Below are 17,109 nucleotides of genomic sequence, written 5' to 3'. Positions count from 1 at the left end.
GATAGATTGAGCGAGCTGGGCTTTCTTCTTTGGAGCAAAGGAGGATGAGAGGTGACTTGTTAGAGGTGTATACAATATGATAGGAGGCACTGATCGGGTGACATCCAGAGACTTTTTTCCGGGGCAGAAATGGCTGAGGCAAGGGGGCAGAATTTTAAGATGATTGGAGGAAAGTATGGGGCAGGGGTTATGTCAGAGGTAGGTTTTTTTTACACAGAGAGAGGTAAACGGGTGGAACACCCTACCAGGAGAGGTGGTAGAGGCAGATACATTAGAAACAATTAAGAAACTCTTAGATCACCACGTGGATGATAGAAAAATGGAGGGCTGTGGGGGAGGGAAGGGTTAGGTTGATGGTGGAGTTGGTTAAGTGGGTCAGCACAACATTGGGGGGCCGAAGGGCCTGCACTGTTCTATGTTCTTCGCAGCTGTGCGTCCACGCATGTGACAACCGGACAATTTTGAGAAGTGTGTCGGGGTGTCAATCCCGGAAACCACCCACCACCGACACCCCCCAACCCCAGGCTCACCTCGACAGTGTTGTTTCTGGTGGTCCCACTCGTATCCGTCGGTGCAATCCTGCGGGGGGGCGGGGGGCAGAGCGTCAGTCCACGGCCACGAGAGATGTCGCTGAACTGCACCGCGACGCAAGGTGGGGCAGCAGGGGCAGGGCCAGGGGTGGAACCGGGTGCACCCTGATAGGCCAGGCGGTCGGTGACAGGCAGGCTGCCCGGCCAATGATCGGGAGGGATGGAGGTGGCAAACGGCCAGCGGGTGCTCGGTGGGACACAAAATGGCAGCTGCCGAGCAGCAGCGGGCCGACGCAGTCCGAACCCAGCCGTGGGGGAGGCGGTCATTTCCCGCAGTGCCCCCTCCTTACAGCACTCTGTCCTGCGCCGGTCCCTCCTTGTGGCCCCCCGACCTGTGGGGGGCAATGGAAGGGCCAGAGTCCACCCCCCAACCCCCAGTGCGCGAGATGGACCAATGGCAGCACTCACCGTGAAGGAGATGGCCTCGTCAGCCTGCTGGGGCACGGCCACCGGCAGCAGGAGGGCGAAGAGCGGCAGGAACAGCAGCATGGTACACGGCCAGCGAGGAGCAGGGTGCGGGCCTGAAATCAGAGGGCACAGCTCATCAGGCTGGGTGGCAGAACCAGGGGGAGGTGCAGGGTGGTGGGCGGGCACCACCCAAGGGTGGCTACAGAACCAGGAGCCTGCGGAGACAGACGGCTGGAGTATCGTTTGTTTGCTGCAACGCACCTCCCTCTGGCCGTTCGGCCCGTCCAAGCCTACCTGGAAACGGCAGCAATCTCCTTCCCTCCCGCCCTTCCCCGCAATTCCCGCTGGGCGCGCTAAGGGGGTGATTGACAGTGTCCAATTACCCTGCACGACGAGGGGATGTGGGAGAGGACCACTGCACCCGGGTGGACACGGTCACAGGGAGAACGTGTGAAGAGCGCGCACACGTGGAAGTCAGGATCGAACCCGGGTCTTTGACACTACCCGTGGTACCACCGTGCCAACTCGGAGGGGCTGGGCCATTGAGAAGGCAAGGCGCTGGGCTGCTTCAAGGTGTTAACTCGGCTCCGCGCTGAACTGAGGCCGGGGCTGTGGCCTGCTCCGGGCTTCGTGTCGGAGGGCTCACTTTCGTTCTGTATGCTACTGGCTTACTTTCACTGTTTGCACGATCTGTTGCTTCCCTCTCTGACCATTGGGTGTTTGTTGGTCTTTTTTTTAAAAAACGGGACAAGTTTCAAGGTTGTATAATGTTGACGTACTCTGATAATAAATGTACTTTGGACTCAGTCCTGCCCACACCACCACACAAACATCCCAGCCCTCCCCACTACTCCATCCTACTCACTCCTTCCAACTCTTGCCACCCCACTGAAACCCTCAAAGTTAAAGTAGATTTTTCTTTTTGAAAAAAGAATCTACTTTTTTCCCGGCGTTTATAATGAACAAACTCTTCTCGGGCTTCCAGCCGGGTACAGGAATCAATTACAACCAACGTTCCAATGGCAAACTCTGCCATCTTCATCTCGGGTGATGCCTGGGCATGTCTAGTCCGGTGGTATTTATACCCCCGTCGTCCGTCCCTCCCGATTGGTTAGTCCTCATTCAATCAGGTTACTGCTCTCCCACACTGTTTACAATCAAACTACAGAGGGGATGTAAATACTGCCAGACTAGACATATCCCTGATGAAGATGGCAGAGTTTGTCATCGAAACATTGATTAAAATCGACACCCATACCCTGAGGTGTGGGCATGTGGCCAAGTGGTTAAGGCATTGGACTAGCGACCTGAAGGTCGTGAGTTCGAGCCCCAGCCGAGACAACGTATTGTGTCCTTGAGCAAGGCACTTAATCACACATTGCTCTGCGACAATACCAGTGCCAAGCTGTATGGGTCCTAATTCCCTTCCCTTGGACAACATCGGTGTCGTGGAGAGGGGAGACTTGCAGCATGGGCAACTGCCGGTCTTCCATACAACCTCGCGCAGGCCTGCGCCCTGGAGAGTGAAGACTTTCCAGGCGCAGATCCATGGTCTCGCAAGACTAACGGATGCCTTAAAACTTCCCTGAGATTTATTTTCTTGCAGGCATTTACAAGTTGTACAATAAAGAAATAAGAAAGTTTATGAAAGACTATACGGCAAAGCTGGACAAGTAACCAATGTGCAAAAGGCAGCAACCTGTGAACATAACAAGAAAATAAATAATACCGAGAACACGAGTTGTAGAGTCCTTGAAAGTGAGTTCATAGACTGTGGAGTCACAATAACAAGAGATTCTGCAGACGCTGGAAATCCAAAGCAACACAGTGAGAAGAGAGCGTGGCCCGGATGGTGAGGGTTGTTGATGGAGGACGCCGCTTTCTTGTGGCAGCGTTCCCTGTAGTTGTGCTCAATGGTGGGGAGGGCTTTCCTTGTGATGGAACGGATTGTATCTGACACTAGATGTTTTCATCCCTGGAGAAGCCACAAACAGCCCCCAGCTCTCAGCCGGAAACATGGACAATACTCTTTTCCTCAGATGCTGCCTGACTTGCTGAGTTCCTCCAGCATTTTGTGTGTGTTGCCTGGATTTCCAGCACCTGCAGATGTGATGCAACGTTGAGGCTTTTATAAAGCACTGGTGAGGCCTCACTTAATATTGTGAGCAGCTTTGGGCCCCATATCTTAGAAAGGATGTGCTGACACTGGAGAGGGTTCAAAGGAGGAGAAAATGATTCCAGGATTGAACTGCTTGTAGCATGAGGAGCGTTTGCTTGTAGCATGAGGAGCGTTTGATGCCTCCGGGCCTGTATTCACTGGAATTCAGAAGATTGAGGGGTGACCTTGTTGAAATCTACCGAATGGTGAAAGGCCTTGATAGAGTAGATGTGGAGATGATGTTTCCTATGGTGGGAGAGTCTAAGACCAGAGGACACAGCCTCAGGATAGAGGGGCATCCTTTTAGAATGGAGATGAAGAGGGATTTCTTTGGCCAGGGAATGGTGAATCTGTGGAATTCGTTGCTACAGGCAGCTGTGGAGGCCAAGTTTTTATGTGTACTTAAGGCTGAGGTTGATAGATTCTTGGTTGGTGGGGGCATGAAGGGATACGGGGAGAGGGCAGGAGATTGGGGGCTGAGAGGGGAAATGGATCAGCCCTGACGGAATGGCGGAGCAGACTCGATGGGCCGAATGGCCTAATTGTGATCTTACGTCTTATGGTTTTAAAGTCCACATATGGTCCTCGCATCTCTGAGTCAGACCAGACTGTGATCATAGTGTCTAGTTCGGGTCTCCCTAACCCCAGGGTGAGTACAGTGCATGGATCAGGTCTAAACGTCGCTGGGCCAGACCACACTGGTAGCACCTGTTGATATCGAGAGTGGGCTAACGTGCTTCTCAATCCCACAGGAAGGGCTCTGGGAGGAAACAGAGCAGGTATTAGATGGGAAGCTCGCGAGAAAGCCTCAGTTCCTATCTCCCCTCTATTGGCAACCTGACACCCGACCCCCACATCTACGGCATTCCCTCCCATCTCTTTTAGACAAGCTGGCCTTTGCCGGTTAGTCACTAGTGCAACCTCACTCTGCACGGCGGGGTCTGGCATACACCCGGGTGGCCACTGTATTAGGTATGCAAATATGATATGCAGTGGCCACTAGATATGCAAATATCTAATCAGCCAATCACGTGGCAGCAAATTGCATAAAAGCATGCCGACACGGTCAAGAGGCTCAGTTGCTGTTCAGACCAAACACCAGAATGGGGAAGAAATGTGAGCTAAGTGACTGACCATGGGATGGTAGTTGGTACCAGACAAGGTGGATTGAGTATCTCAGAAACTGCTATCTTGTGCGGTTTGTGATTGGGGCAAACTGGCTCTGCAGTTTGCAATAAACAAACAACATGGCACTAAATTGAAGGTTCCTAGACTGCTTTGACACCTTTGTGGTTATGAGGTTTAATATCCTTGTTTTTCACTTGTGTTTTTTTTTTGCTGTTTGCATGATTTGTCCTTTTTTTGGTGCTTTGGGTGCCCGATGTTTTCTTAGAACCGGTTCCATGTTGTTTTTCTGTTTCGTGGCTGTCTGTGAGAAAGATGAGTCTCAGGGTTGTATACTGCATATGTGCTTTGATAATGTGTTTGTCCATCATCGACGTCGAAGAGGACCTCGACACCATTATAACGGTGTCAAGACTGGCGCATGATTTGGATTTAAGTGAGGGAGAGTTGCGCAGCGTCAGCCTCACTCTCTCTTCCTAATTCCCATTTGGATCCAGTGTCAAGACAGAGTCTAGACGGCTGGAGATGGGACTAGGCGCAGTGGATGACCAGGACGTCTTCTGTGTCTTGTCCCGCTCTACACGTTCCACGACGCTTGCAGAGACCGCCTTCTTGACCGTTGGACCTTCCATTGGTCTCGTCCGCTCAATCCGCCGGAGTCTTTGATAATAAAAGTACTTTGAACCTCCTGGGATTTTCACACACATCAGTCTCTGGAGTTTACAGAGAACGGTGCGAGAGACAAAAAAAAATCCAGTGAGCGGCAGTTCTGTGGGCGAAAATGCCTTGTTAACGAGAGAGGTCGGAGGAGAACGGCCAGGCTGGTTCAAGCTGACAGTAACTCAGATAACCACACGTTACAACAGTGGTGTGCTGAGGAGCATCTCTGAACGCACAACACGTTGAACTTTGAAGTGGACGGGCTACAGCAGCAGACGACCACACCGGGTTCCACTCCTGTGCCTAAATAAAGCAGTCGCTCCCGTTTTCACTGGGTCAATAAAAGACGGCGTATATTCACCCAATAATTTTAGGCACCTCCATAAGTTCACCCATCAGCGTCCTACAAGTTTCAAACAAAGTCCCAGCCTGCCTAAGCTCTCCCTGTAACTCACGTTTGGCAGCTCTCCTGGAAACCTTCTGGAGTCCAAAAAGTTAGGACTGGCGCCCCGCCCTCAGCACGCAGAACAGTTGGGGTGTGTGCCGATCACATTTATAGCAAAGTGAACCCCCCCTCCCCCAGCGTGGTCGGGCTATCGGGCCCGTATCTACACTGCACTGTGCATTGCCAGCGCCGACAACCGACACGGTCCGCGGGTGCGGCGGGAGGGGTCGGGGGCAGACCATAGGTATCGCCATGCCCCCGGCGCCAACATAGATCGCCCGCAGCTGACTAACCCGAACCCGTACCTCTTTGGACTGTGGGGGGAAACCCACGCGGTCACGGGGAGAGAACGTACAAACCCCTTAGAGACAGCCGCAGGAATTGAACCCCGATCTTATGGAACTAAATGCCGTTGAGAGGAGTTTTTACCAAGACACTACGCTTACGGGGAGATATTTTGGCAGAGAGTTGATTTTACTGAAAGCGGCATTAACGTTACTAACAGACGTCATTGTTACGAGGGACGGATGTTTGATTGAAGGCACACATTACTGACAGGAAAAGATGCATTAAGCTGTCTTCATACGTTATCTTAGATAAGTATACAACATTTAATGGGCTGTAGCATAAAATCATTATAAAGACAGCTTATCTTTACTAAGACAGGGCCACATTGTTTACTAAGACAGGAATAGACACGTTATCTAGGACAGACATGTTATGAGCTATAACCGAGACAAGACACATTCCCTCTACTTAATCAGATAAAGAAAGATACCCAACACGGCACATTCTCCAGACGCATCATTAAGAAATGGGAGACATGCTTTACGAAGACAGGCGAAGACGTGTTTTTGAAGACGAGTTTTCCCACCGGGATTACTGAGCCAGAGAGGGAAATATTAACCGGGACCGGTTCAGAGGGGCAGCAAAAGGCTGTAATTAGGGCGAGGAGGAAGCCATTTGGCCCCTCGAGACTGGCCCACTATTTAATGGGATTGTGACTGATCCATCCGTAAACTTGGCCGAGTTCCCGGATCACATTTCACTCAGCCGGAGCCTCGGAACGTCCGACCATTCAAATGTCAAAGCAAATTTATGGCCCCAAGTACGTACACGTCACCGTGTACAACCCTGAGATTCATTTTCTTGCGGGCATTCACAGTAGAACAGAGAAATTACAATGGAATCGATGAAAAGCTCCACACAAAGACTGACCAACACACACGAAACGCTAGGGGAACTCAGCAGGCCAGGCAGCGTCTTTGGAAAAGAGTAAACAGTCGACGTCTCGGGCCGAGACCCTTCAGCAGGACTGCAGAGAGAAAAAAAAATGAGGAGTAGAGTGCGGGGGGGAGGGTGTGAGGAGGGGAGGGAGAAGTACAAAGTGAGAGGTGAAACCGGGAAGAGGGGGGGTGGTGTTTTCGGCTGGGAAGTCAATCGGTGAAAGGGATCTAAGACGTGTTCCCAGGAAGGGTATGTGGCCGTGGAAGCGGGTGGTTGGAGAGTCAGAGGGGCACAGAGATCACAGAGGGGCTTTCAATGAACTCCCGAAGGGGAAGTTTAAACTTTTTCAGGGTGGGCATCAGTGGTGGGGAGGACTGCCTGTGGTGATAGACTGGGCCTATCAACTACCTATTGTAAGCCTCGGGCACTGGTGTTTCCACACCAGGCCATGGTACGACCAGTCAGGGTTCCACTGGTGCTGCCTGGCTTGCTGCGGTCTGCCAGCATTTTGTGGACTGCTCCAGATTCCAGCATCCTCCGTTGCCAAGAACCTACCTTACTTCTGTCTTAAATATACTCCAGCACCCCGTGTCCTTGCTCTTTGGAGTTCCAAAGACTCTGAATTAACAGAGTAACGACGCTGCCCTAAAAGGACAAAGCCTCTTGTTTTTACACAGACACCCTGCTCTGTGTGCCAGAGGCCGGGGCACCTAGCCAGCGACTGCCAGACTAGACGCAGCAGGACAGAGGAGCTGAAGTTGTACAAAGTGCCGGGGTGAGGCCAGACTTGGGAGAACTGAGTACCGTTCTGGTCCCCTGCCTGCAGGAAAGACACCAATAAAATCGAAAAGGCACAGAAGAAATTGTCACTGGGTACGGGAAGAGACGTGGAGGCTTTGGAGAGGGTGCAAAGGAGGTTTACCAGGATGCTGTCTGGTTTAGAGGGTGTGTGTCCTGTGACAAGAGGCTGGATAAACTTGGGTTGTTTTCTCCTGAGAGCCGGAGGCTGAGGGGAGATCTGATAGAGGTTTACAAGATTACGAGAGGCATAGATAGAGTGGACAGGGAATATCTGTTTCCCAGCGTTGAAATGTCTAATACCAGAGGTGAAGGTGAGGGAGAGAGGGGATGTGAGGGGCAAACTTTATACTCACAAGAGTGGAGGATGCCTGGAATCCCCTGCCTGTTGTGCTGGTAGAGGCAAATACATAAGAGGCTTTTAAGAGATGTTTGGATGTGAGGAAAACAGAGGGAGATGGACATTGTGCCGGGAAGAGGGATTGGTGTCTGGGTGTTTCTGATTTGCATTTTAGCTGGTTCCGCACAGCATTGTTCCTGGGCCTGTTCCGTTCCAGGTTCAAAGTTCTATGTTCTGCTGAGGACTCGAGTTTATTGGGATAGGTTGGGTTGGTTGGGACTTTTAGCCCCTCTGTACTAATAACGAGCGGAGATTTGATGGAGGGTTCAATTTCACCATTCACGAGAGGTTTGGGTAGGCACGTGGATGGGGAGGGGTGTGGTCCCGGTGCCGGTTGATGCAACCAGGCGGATTAATAGTTTGGCAGGGACTGGATGGGCCGAAGGGCCTGTTCCTGTGCGTGACTCTCTCCCTTGGGATCTTATTATTCAGCCAAGTCCCCTCTCACTCTTCTAAACACAGAGAGTAGAGGACAATCCACCCGATCTCTTCCTTCCGCTGCACTAACGACCCTTCTCAAGTGAGGAGACTAGTACTGAGCGGGGTCCTCTGAACATGCCCCTGTACAGCTGGACCGTACCTTCCCCAGCTGTGCGCTCAGTTCTCCTCGCAGAAAACAGCAGCGTTCTATCGGCTCCCCTGGCTGCCCACAGACCCGTGTGAAACACGCACTGGCACTCCTGGATCCCAGACCTCTGCAATCTCTCACCGTCGAGACGCTGGGACTTTCTTCCCCCCATGTTTCCTGCCGAAATGCGTGATCTCCTACAGCGCCAGATCTCTGCCCACTCATCCAATCTATCAATATCCCCCCCTTAAAGTTCCTTTGCAACTTAATCTAAGGCAGGGGGTTCTCAACCCTTATTAACGCCACGGACCCCTTACCATTAACCGAGGGACCCCACACCTAACATAGAAAGACACAAAGACAAAGTAACATATAAGGACTTCTCGTGAGAAGATTGAAGCAAACGACGCAGGTATGTTTCGATATTTTGACGGACCTGTGACAAATAAAGCCAATCCTTGCTAACATCCCCACCCGCCCCCCCCCCCCATCGGGGAGGAGGCACAGGAGCATGAAGGGCCGCACGTAATTCAGGAACGGCTTCCCACCCTCCACCGTCAGATTTCTGACCGTTCCGTCGGCCCGGAGTCAGAATCGCCGACCTACGTTGTGGTGTTTGTTGCTCCAAGGCTGCAGGGCAGTGCAAGACATCGGAAAATGACAGGAGGTGCAAATAAATAGATGGTGCTAAAGAGGAATGGCGGGGGAGTAGAGTTCGCGGACCGTTTGGAAATCTGATGGCGGAGGGGAAGAAGCTGTTCCCAAAACATTCAGTGCGATCCTTCGGGCTCCTGTACCTCCTCTTCAATGGTCGTAAGGAGAAGGATAAGGTTACCTAGGGTTGGTTATTGTACACACAGGGGCAGACATAGTTTTAACTAAGGAAAGGTGGAACATAAAACAATACAGGCCCTTCAGCCCATAATGTTGTGCTATCCCTTTAACCTACTCCAAGATCAGTCTAACATTTCCCTCCCACACAGGTAAAGGCATCCGTTAGTCTTGCGAGACCATGGATCTGCGCCTGGAAAGTCTTCACTCTCCAGGGCGCAGGCCTGGGCAAGGTTGTATGGAAGACCGGCAGTTGCCCATGCTGCAAGTCTCCCCTCTTCACGCCACGGACGTTGTCCAAGGGAAGGGCATTAGGACCCATACAGCTTGGCACCGGTGTCGTCGCAGAGCAATGTGTGATTAGGTGCCTTGCTCAAGGACACAACACGGTTCCCTCAGATGGGGCTCGAACTCACAACCTTCAGGTCACTAGTCCAATGCCTTAACCACTTGGCCACACAGCCCTCCCCCATAGTCCTCCATTTTTCTATCATCCATGTGCCCATCTAAGAGTCTCCTAAGTGTCGTTAATGCACTTGGCTCTTTTGTTCTGACATCCTCCCTATACTTCCCTCCAATCGCCTTTAAAGTTACGGCCCTCCTCGTATTATCTGCTTCCACTCTGGAAAAAGCCTCCGGCTGTCCGCTCTGTGGTTGCCTCATCATTCTGTGTGCTTGCATCATACACCGGGGTGCTCTCTACAGCTGCCTGATGAGGCATCAGCAGCCTTTGGCCAGGGGCAGGCGTTGTCGGCAGCTGCCCAACCTTCGTAGAGTGTCTCGATCCTTGACCTCCGCACTCTCCGTTTGGCGGGTCAGCAGTGGTGGCCAAGTCATTGCCCATCTGCTCCTGACTTCCAGCTCGACTCCTCTCGCCTGTTCCGGATCCAGTAGGGGGCTCTTTCTGCTTCCTCCCCCATCCTGTGACCTGCTCGGTTCGTGCTCTTTCCAACAAGGCCCAGCGCAGACAGTAACCTCCATGCTGACCTCGCCGGGAGCCCCTGCAGCCAATCTCCTCGGGGAATAGCCACGTCTGCCGTCCTCTGACCCTGCCAAGGACTGGCAGCTCAGGGCCTTCCTCCCACGAGCCGCTTCGCATCCTTCCTCCCCTGGTACCGTCCGCTTCGCCAGGATGCTTATCTTGTCCTCGGAGGACCGCGGCGCTGTGCCTGGTCAAAGTGTGGTTTGCACCGCCCCCCGGGAACTGCAGCTCCCTCCCCACATCAACCCTCATTCCCGCGATTTGGCAGCCTTCTCTCATCCGCCTCTTCTGCAAAAAGAAAAGCCCCTAGCTCGCTCAACCTATCCCGAGACACGCGCTCTAATAGATAGATAGATATACTTTATTAATCCAAGCAGCATCCTGGTAAATCTCCTCTGCACCCTCTCTAAAGAAAACCCCTAGCTCACTCAACCTATCCCGAGACACGCTGAACCGAGCAGGACCACGTCCTTACCCAGACCCCCCTCCCCCCCACCTTCTTATTCCAGCTCCTTCCCCCTTCCTGTCCAGTCCTCCACCCGAAACGTCAACTCTTTCTTCCCCTCCGTGGATGCTGCCCGACCTGCCGAGCTCCTCCAGCGTCTTGTACCTGTGTTAACTCGTTATCTTCACCGAGGTGCCAAGGGAAGGATTATCAGTATCTCGACAAGGTGAAGCGTTACCGTTACTGAGACAGCAACCCATACGAATACGGGGCCGGGTGCTGTCTAGTCAGGGGCATCTTTGTGATGTTTTCTTTTTACCAGGGCGAGGGACGAGGAGTTGGACAAAGTTGGGCTGTTTTCTCCGGGGCAGTGGGGGATGAGGGGAGATCGGATAAGGGTTTAGAAGAGGAGACAGGCAGCAACTTTCGCCGCGGGTTGAAACGCCTAATACCAAAGGGCGTGCATTTAAGGTGAGAGGGGGCAAGTTCAAATGAGATGTGAGGGGCAAGTTATTTTTTTTTTTACACACAGCCTGGGATGGTGGTAGAGGCAGAAACATTAGGGACTTCTCAGAGATGTTTAGTTCGGTACATGGATATGAGGAATATAATTATGATCATAATAAACACTTTATTGATCCCGAGTGGGGAATTCTTTAGTTACAGCAGCCATGTTTAAAAACACACTTAGCAGTGTGCAAACTAATAACAAAGTATGGAATAATAATATACACAATAATAATGTACGAAATAGTAAAACAGAGACCACTGTACTATGATCTGAGTTCTCCTGTCGCACAGAGATGAACTGTTGTATATGCTCATTGCACTTGATCGGAAAGATTTTCTGTAACCATCCTTGTGACGGCGGAGCTGAATAAATCTGTTCGAAAGGGGGCTCTGTTGTTTATTCAGGTGGTCATGGTGAGGATGGGCCTGATTGTCCAAGATGGATAACAGTTTGTACAGCGACCCCCTCTCCACCACTAAAAGAGTGGATTATAGCAAAGGACAATAGACAACAGGTGCAGGAGTAGGCCATTCGGCCCTTCAACCACCATTCACTGTGATCATGGCTGATCATCCACAATCAGTACCCTTTGCCTGCCTTCTCCCCATATCCCTTGACTCCTCTATCATTAAGAGCTCTACCTAACTCCTTCTTGAAAGCATCCAGAGAACTGGCCCCCACTGCCTTCTGAGGCAGAGCATTCCACAGAACCACAACTCTCTGTGTGAAAAAGTTTTTCCTCAACTCCGTTCTAAATGGCCTACCCCTTATTCTCAAACTGTGGCCTCTGGTTCTGGACTGCCCCCAACATCGGGAACATGTTTCCTGCCTCTAGCGTGTCCAATCCCTTAATAATCTTATATGTTTCGATCAGATCCCCTCTCATCCTTCTAAATTCCAGGAAGGATATGGATATTTTGTAGGCAGGGGGAATTGGTTTCATTGGCCATTTGATCAGCAGATATTGAGGGCTAAATAACCCAGTTTCTATCCTGTCCTCTTTTACGTCAATAGTACAGAAAACTATTAATCAAGGCATGCAGAAAGTTTACTTGAAATAGAGAGGGAGGTTATATAAAGTGCTGGCTATATTTACAGAGAGGGAGAACCAGAGAGACAGAGATCAAGACCTTCAGAGATTGGTTATGAGGTACTGACAAAATGTCACCTTTCTGGGTTAAAAAGTGACACATTGAGAGAGGGAGACATTATATCTACTTGGCCTCTTGGCGAAGAGAGACAGCTTAAAATAGCATCCCTCGGTGAGGCCGGAGGCCAAGTTTACTGAAACATCTTTGCATTTTTATCGTCATCCTAACGGCAGCCAGAACAAACAGCTGCCTCCGTCAGATGCAGCAGGCACAAAATGCTAGAGGGACTCAGCAGGCCAGGCAGCATCTGTGGAAAAGGGTGTGCAGTCGGCGTTTCAGGCCAGGACCCTTCGTCAGGGATGGGAAGGAAGGGGGGGATGGTGAAGTCAGAGTTAGAAGGCAGGGGGGGTGAAGTAAAGAGCTGGGAAGTTGATTGGTGAAAGGGCTGAGGGAGGGGGAATCTGATCAGAGAGGACAGAAGATTCTGGAAGAAAGGGAAGAGGGAGGAGCACGAGAGGAAAATAGGAAAGAAGGGAATGGTGAAGGGGGATCAATTACTGGAAGTTTGAGAAATCGATGTTCACGCCATCAGGTTGGAGGTCGGAAAATGTATGGTGTTTCTCCTCCAACCTGAGTGTGGCCTCATCGTATCCATATTATCGTTACGGGAGACACATTGGACCCAAGACCACAAGACATAGGGGCAGAATCGGGCCATTCAGCCCATTGAGTCTGCTCCGCCATCCTGGCATGGCAGATTTACTATCCCTCTCAACCCCATTCCCCATTCAGCTTTGATGCCTTTGGTAGTCGAGAAGCTATCAATAGACCCCAAAGGCTTGGCCTCTTTCCCCAGAGGCTGTTTGCAGAGAGCTGCACCTCATCATTACTAAAGAGAGGTTTGGGCTAGGAATTAAAAGGAAGGAAGTTATTTTTAACCCGGAAAGTAAAACACATCCCTTCACTCTGGCAACATCGGGAGCAGCGATTGCAGTTGGGCTTCTGGTGAACGTCAATGAAGTGTTTGTGGACACGTTCACAGCAATATTTACTTGGGAAGCGAGCAAGGTATTTAAACATTTGTAAAGCCTTTTAAAGTACACGGTGTTGGAGAACAGATTTCCTTTGGCATGTCTGCTGCCTGCCCTACGTGTTAGAGAACTTTCTTGCCCAGTGCCCATTTCAACCCCCTCCCCACGGCCCCCGAAGCTGCCTCCCCCCTCAGTGAATCCCCCCTCACTCCGCACCACTCCAAAAGTGACCCTCTCCCCACCCAGCAGAAACTTCTTTGCAGTTCACTCACCGGCCAACGGTTGTGGACTGGAGAGGCCGCACGCTGTTTCCTGGATTCCACCCCAGTAAGGATTTAGCTGAGTGAGAGGTATTGATTCATTTGGGCGTTTGGAAGAGACTGGACTCTCTCTCTCCCTCTCGCTTTACTCAGATTTCACTTTGTGTCTCAGTTCTCTCTCCGTGTCCCCCGCTTCTCTCTCTCTCTCCGGCCCGGTTCCTTCCTGTCTCCCTGTGCCTCTGCTCCGCTCTCTCAATCCTTCCTCCCCCCACCCCTGGTTCTGCAGAGCTCCGAATTCCAGCGCGTTTGCCAAACAGCTCGAACTATGCCACCACCCCACCTGGCTCTGTTTAGCCGCACAGTAATAACAGATGTCAAACAGAAAACCTTAACGCTTTGCTGCCTGGGACCAGGGTGGGAGCTGACTGTTTGTTCAGCTGGAAGAGAACACACACACACTCACACACACCCCTGAGTACTTGCTGTCCCGGCCCACCCCCCTGCATCTCCCGGAGACATTAAACCCAACAACGGACGGTATCGCAGTAGTCCAGCGGCAGGCGTAACGCTTTACGGCGCCCGGGGTTCAACTCCCGCCAGGGGTGTCTGCGTTCTCCCCGTGGGGTTTCCCCCCGCACGGGTTCGGGTCAGTGAGGTGCGGGGGTGCTACTTTGGCGACGGAAGGCAGGCGACACTTGCTTCCACCCCGGGTCACTCTAGGTCTCGATATTTCGATACACACCGGAACAAACAACGTGCTAGACAAAGTTTCAGATTTGTTTGCTGGCAACGAACAGCGGGGCGCACTCAGGTTCAAAGTAAATCTGCGATCAAAGTACGGGGAGGCGTGAAGATGGCTCTGAGGAACGGAGGGAGGAAGGGGCCATCCGCTTTCCATGGGGCTTGGGGTGAGGGTGGGTGATGGGGGGATCCACGGGCCATTCCGCTCCAGAGAGACGCGAGGGAATCACTGCTCTTTAGGGACTGAAGCGAATGGATAGCTTTCACACACCATCCTGGTGAGAGACTTTTAACCCTGACCGGCGCGGAGACCGCGCACCCCCAGCGTCCACGGGAATGGTCTTTGACGCGGGTCAGTGGGAATCCCACCGCTGGAGTTCCCCTCCCAACGGACAGCCGGTTCAATTCCAACCGGGAGAGGGAGGGAGGGAGGGAGAGAGAGAGAGATAGTGAGGGGGATGAGAGAGGGGGTGAGAGAGAGGGGAGTGATTGAGAGAGGGGGGGATGAGAGAGAGGAGGGTGATTGAGAGAGAGGGGGATGAGAGAGGGGGGTGATTGAGAGAGGGGTGAGAGAGAGGGGGAGAGAGAGGGGTGATTGAGAGAGAGGGGGATGAGAGAGGGATGTGATTGAGAGAGGGGAATGAGAGAGGGGGGGTGATTGAGAGAGAGGGGTGATTGAGAGAGAGGGGGATGAGGGGGGGATGAGAGAGCGGGGTGATTGAGAGGGGGGAGAGAGAGGGGGGTGATTGAGAGAGAGGGGATGAGAGAGAGGGGGATGAGAGAGGGGGGTGATTGAGGGGGGATGAGAGAGAGGGGGGAGAGAGAGGGGGGTGATTGAGAGAGAGGGGTGATTGAGAGAGAGGGGTGATTGAGAGAGAGGGGGATGAGAGGGGGGGATGAGAGAGTGGGGTGATTGAGAGAGAGGGGTGAGAGAGAGAGGGGGTGAGAGAGGGGGATGAGAGAGGGGGCATGAGAGAGGGGGATGAGAGAGCGGGGTGATTGAGAGAGGGGGTGGGGGGGTGAGAGAGGGGGGGTGATTGAGAGAGAGGGGGATGAGAGAGAGAGGGGAGTGAGAGGGGGGGTGATTGAGAGAGAGGGGATGAGAGGGGGGTGAGAGAAGGGAGATGAGAGAGGGGGGTGAGAGAGGGGGATGAGAGAGGGGGGATGAGAGAGTGGGGTGATTGAGAGAGAGGGGTGAGAGAGGGGGGAGTGATTGAGAGAGAGGGGGATGAGAGAGGGGGGTGATTGAGAGAGAGGGGGATGAGAGAGGGGGGATGAGAGAGCAGGGGTGATTGAGAGAGGGATGAGAGAGAGAGGGGGGTGAGAGAGTGGAGTGATTGAGAGAGAGGGGTGAGGGGGGTGATTGAGAGAGGGGTGAGAGAGAGAGGGGGTGAGAGGGGGGTGATTGAGAGAGAGGGGGATGAGAGAGGGGGGATGAGAGAGTGGGGTGATTGAGAGAGAGGGGTGAGAGAGAGGGGGGTGATTGAGAGAGGTGTGAGAGAGAGAGGGGGTGAGAGGGGGGGTGATTGAGAGAGGTGTGAGAGAGAGAGAGGGGTGAGAGGGGGGTGATTGAGAGAGGGGTGAGAGAGAGAGGGGGGATGAGAGAGGGGATGAGAGAGCGGGGTGATTGAGAGAGAGGGGGGATGAGAGAGTGGGGTGATTGAGAGAGAGGGGTGAGAGAGAGGGGGGTGATTGAGAGAGGTGTGAGAGAGAGAGGGGGTGAGAGGGGGGGTGATTGAGAGAGGGGTGAGAGAGAGAGAGGGGGGATGAGAGAGAGGGGGGATGAGAGAGGGGGGTGATTGAGAGGAGGTGTGAGAGAGAGAGGGGTGAGAGGGGGAGGTGATTGAGAGAGGGGTGAGAGAGAGAGAGGGGGGATGAGAGAGGGGGGTGATTGAGAGAGGTGTGAGAGAGAGAGGGGTGAGAGGGGGAGGTGATTGAGAGAGGGGTGAGAGAGAGAGGGGGGATGAGAGAGCGGGGTGATTGAGAGAGGGGGGATGAGAGAGCGGGGTGATTGAGAGCGAGGGGGTGAGAGAGGGGGGATGAGAGAGAGGGGAGGAGGCAGGAGGAGGGGGAATGAGAAAGGGAGGAGAGAGAGAGGGATGGGGAGAGAGATGGGAATGTGGGGAACGATACAGATGGGGAGGGGGTGGATGCGGAGAGCAAGGAGGGAGAGGGAGGGAGGGAGAGAAGGGGAAGGGAGGGTGAATGAGGGGAAGAGAGAAAAAGACTACTCTCGGGTGCTCCAATTTCTTCCCACATCCCGGGACATGCTGGTAGTTCGAATCCAGCGGGAAGGGGGTGGTTGATGGGAATGTGGGTTGGGGGTACAACATGGGACCTCGAAACACACAGAGAAATGTGTCATTTGCATTAACAACCCGCACACACGAGGATGAGCTGGGGCAGCCTGCCAGTGTCGGAACACGTTCCGGTGCCAATATGGCAAGCCCACCAAAAATAATCCAACAACAAAGAGAAACCCTTCCCCCGCTCCCTTATCGGGACTGGAAAATGAGGAGAAGTCAACTTCCCTGTATGCCCACCATTTGTCTGTCCCCGCAGATGCTGCTCGACTTGCTGACTTCCTTCGGTCGACTGTGTGTGTTGCTGATGAAAGGGACGTCGGTGGTATTGTGGACGGTGTAGACGGTCGCCCTTCGGTTACAACAGGGCATGGGCAGGAGTTGAGGGAGTTCGATCCGGAAAGAATTGAATTGAATTGACTTTATCTCCTTCACACATACATGAGAAAAATCTTCACGTTACATCTCCGTCTAAATGTGGAATGTGCAATCATAATAATTTATAATAAATAGAACAGCCAATGTAACATAGAAA

The 17,109-nt window shown here is 52.6% G+C and overlaps 1 long non-coding RNA gene across 1 annotated transcript; it reads left to right on the top strand.

Annotated features, from left to right (window-relative positions):
- Positions 1–14,377: 14,377 nt before the first annotated feature.
- On the top strand, positions 14,378–17,109 carry LOC140189142 (uncharacterized). Its single transcript, XR_011883468.1, has 2 exons — positions 14,378–14,549; positions 16,834–17,109. It is a non-coding gene; the product is annotated as an uncharacterized lncRNA (long non-coding RNA).

This window comes from Mobula birostris, chromosome 28 (assembly GCF_030028105.1).
Source record: "Mobula birostris isolate sMobBir1 chromosome 28, sMobBir1.hap1, whole genome shotgun sequence".
Lineage (NCBI taxonomy): Eukaryota > Metazoa > Chordata > Chondrichthyes > Myliobatiformes > Myliobatidae > Mobula > Mobula birostris.
This window is presented reverse-complemented; position numbering and strand designations above follow the sequence as displayed.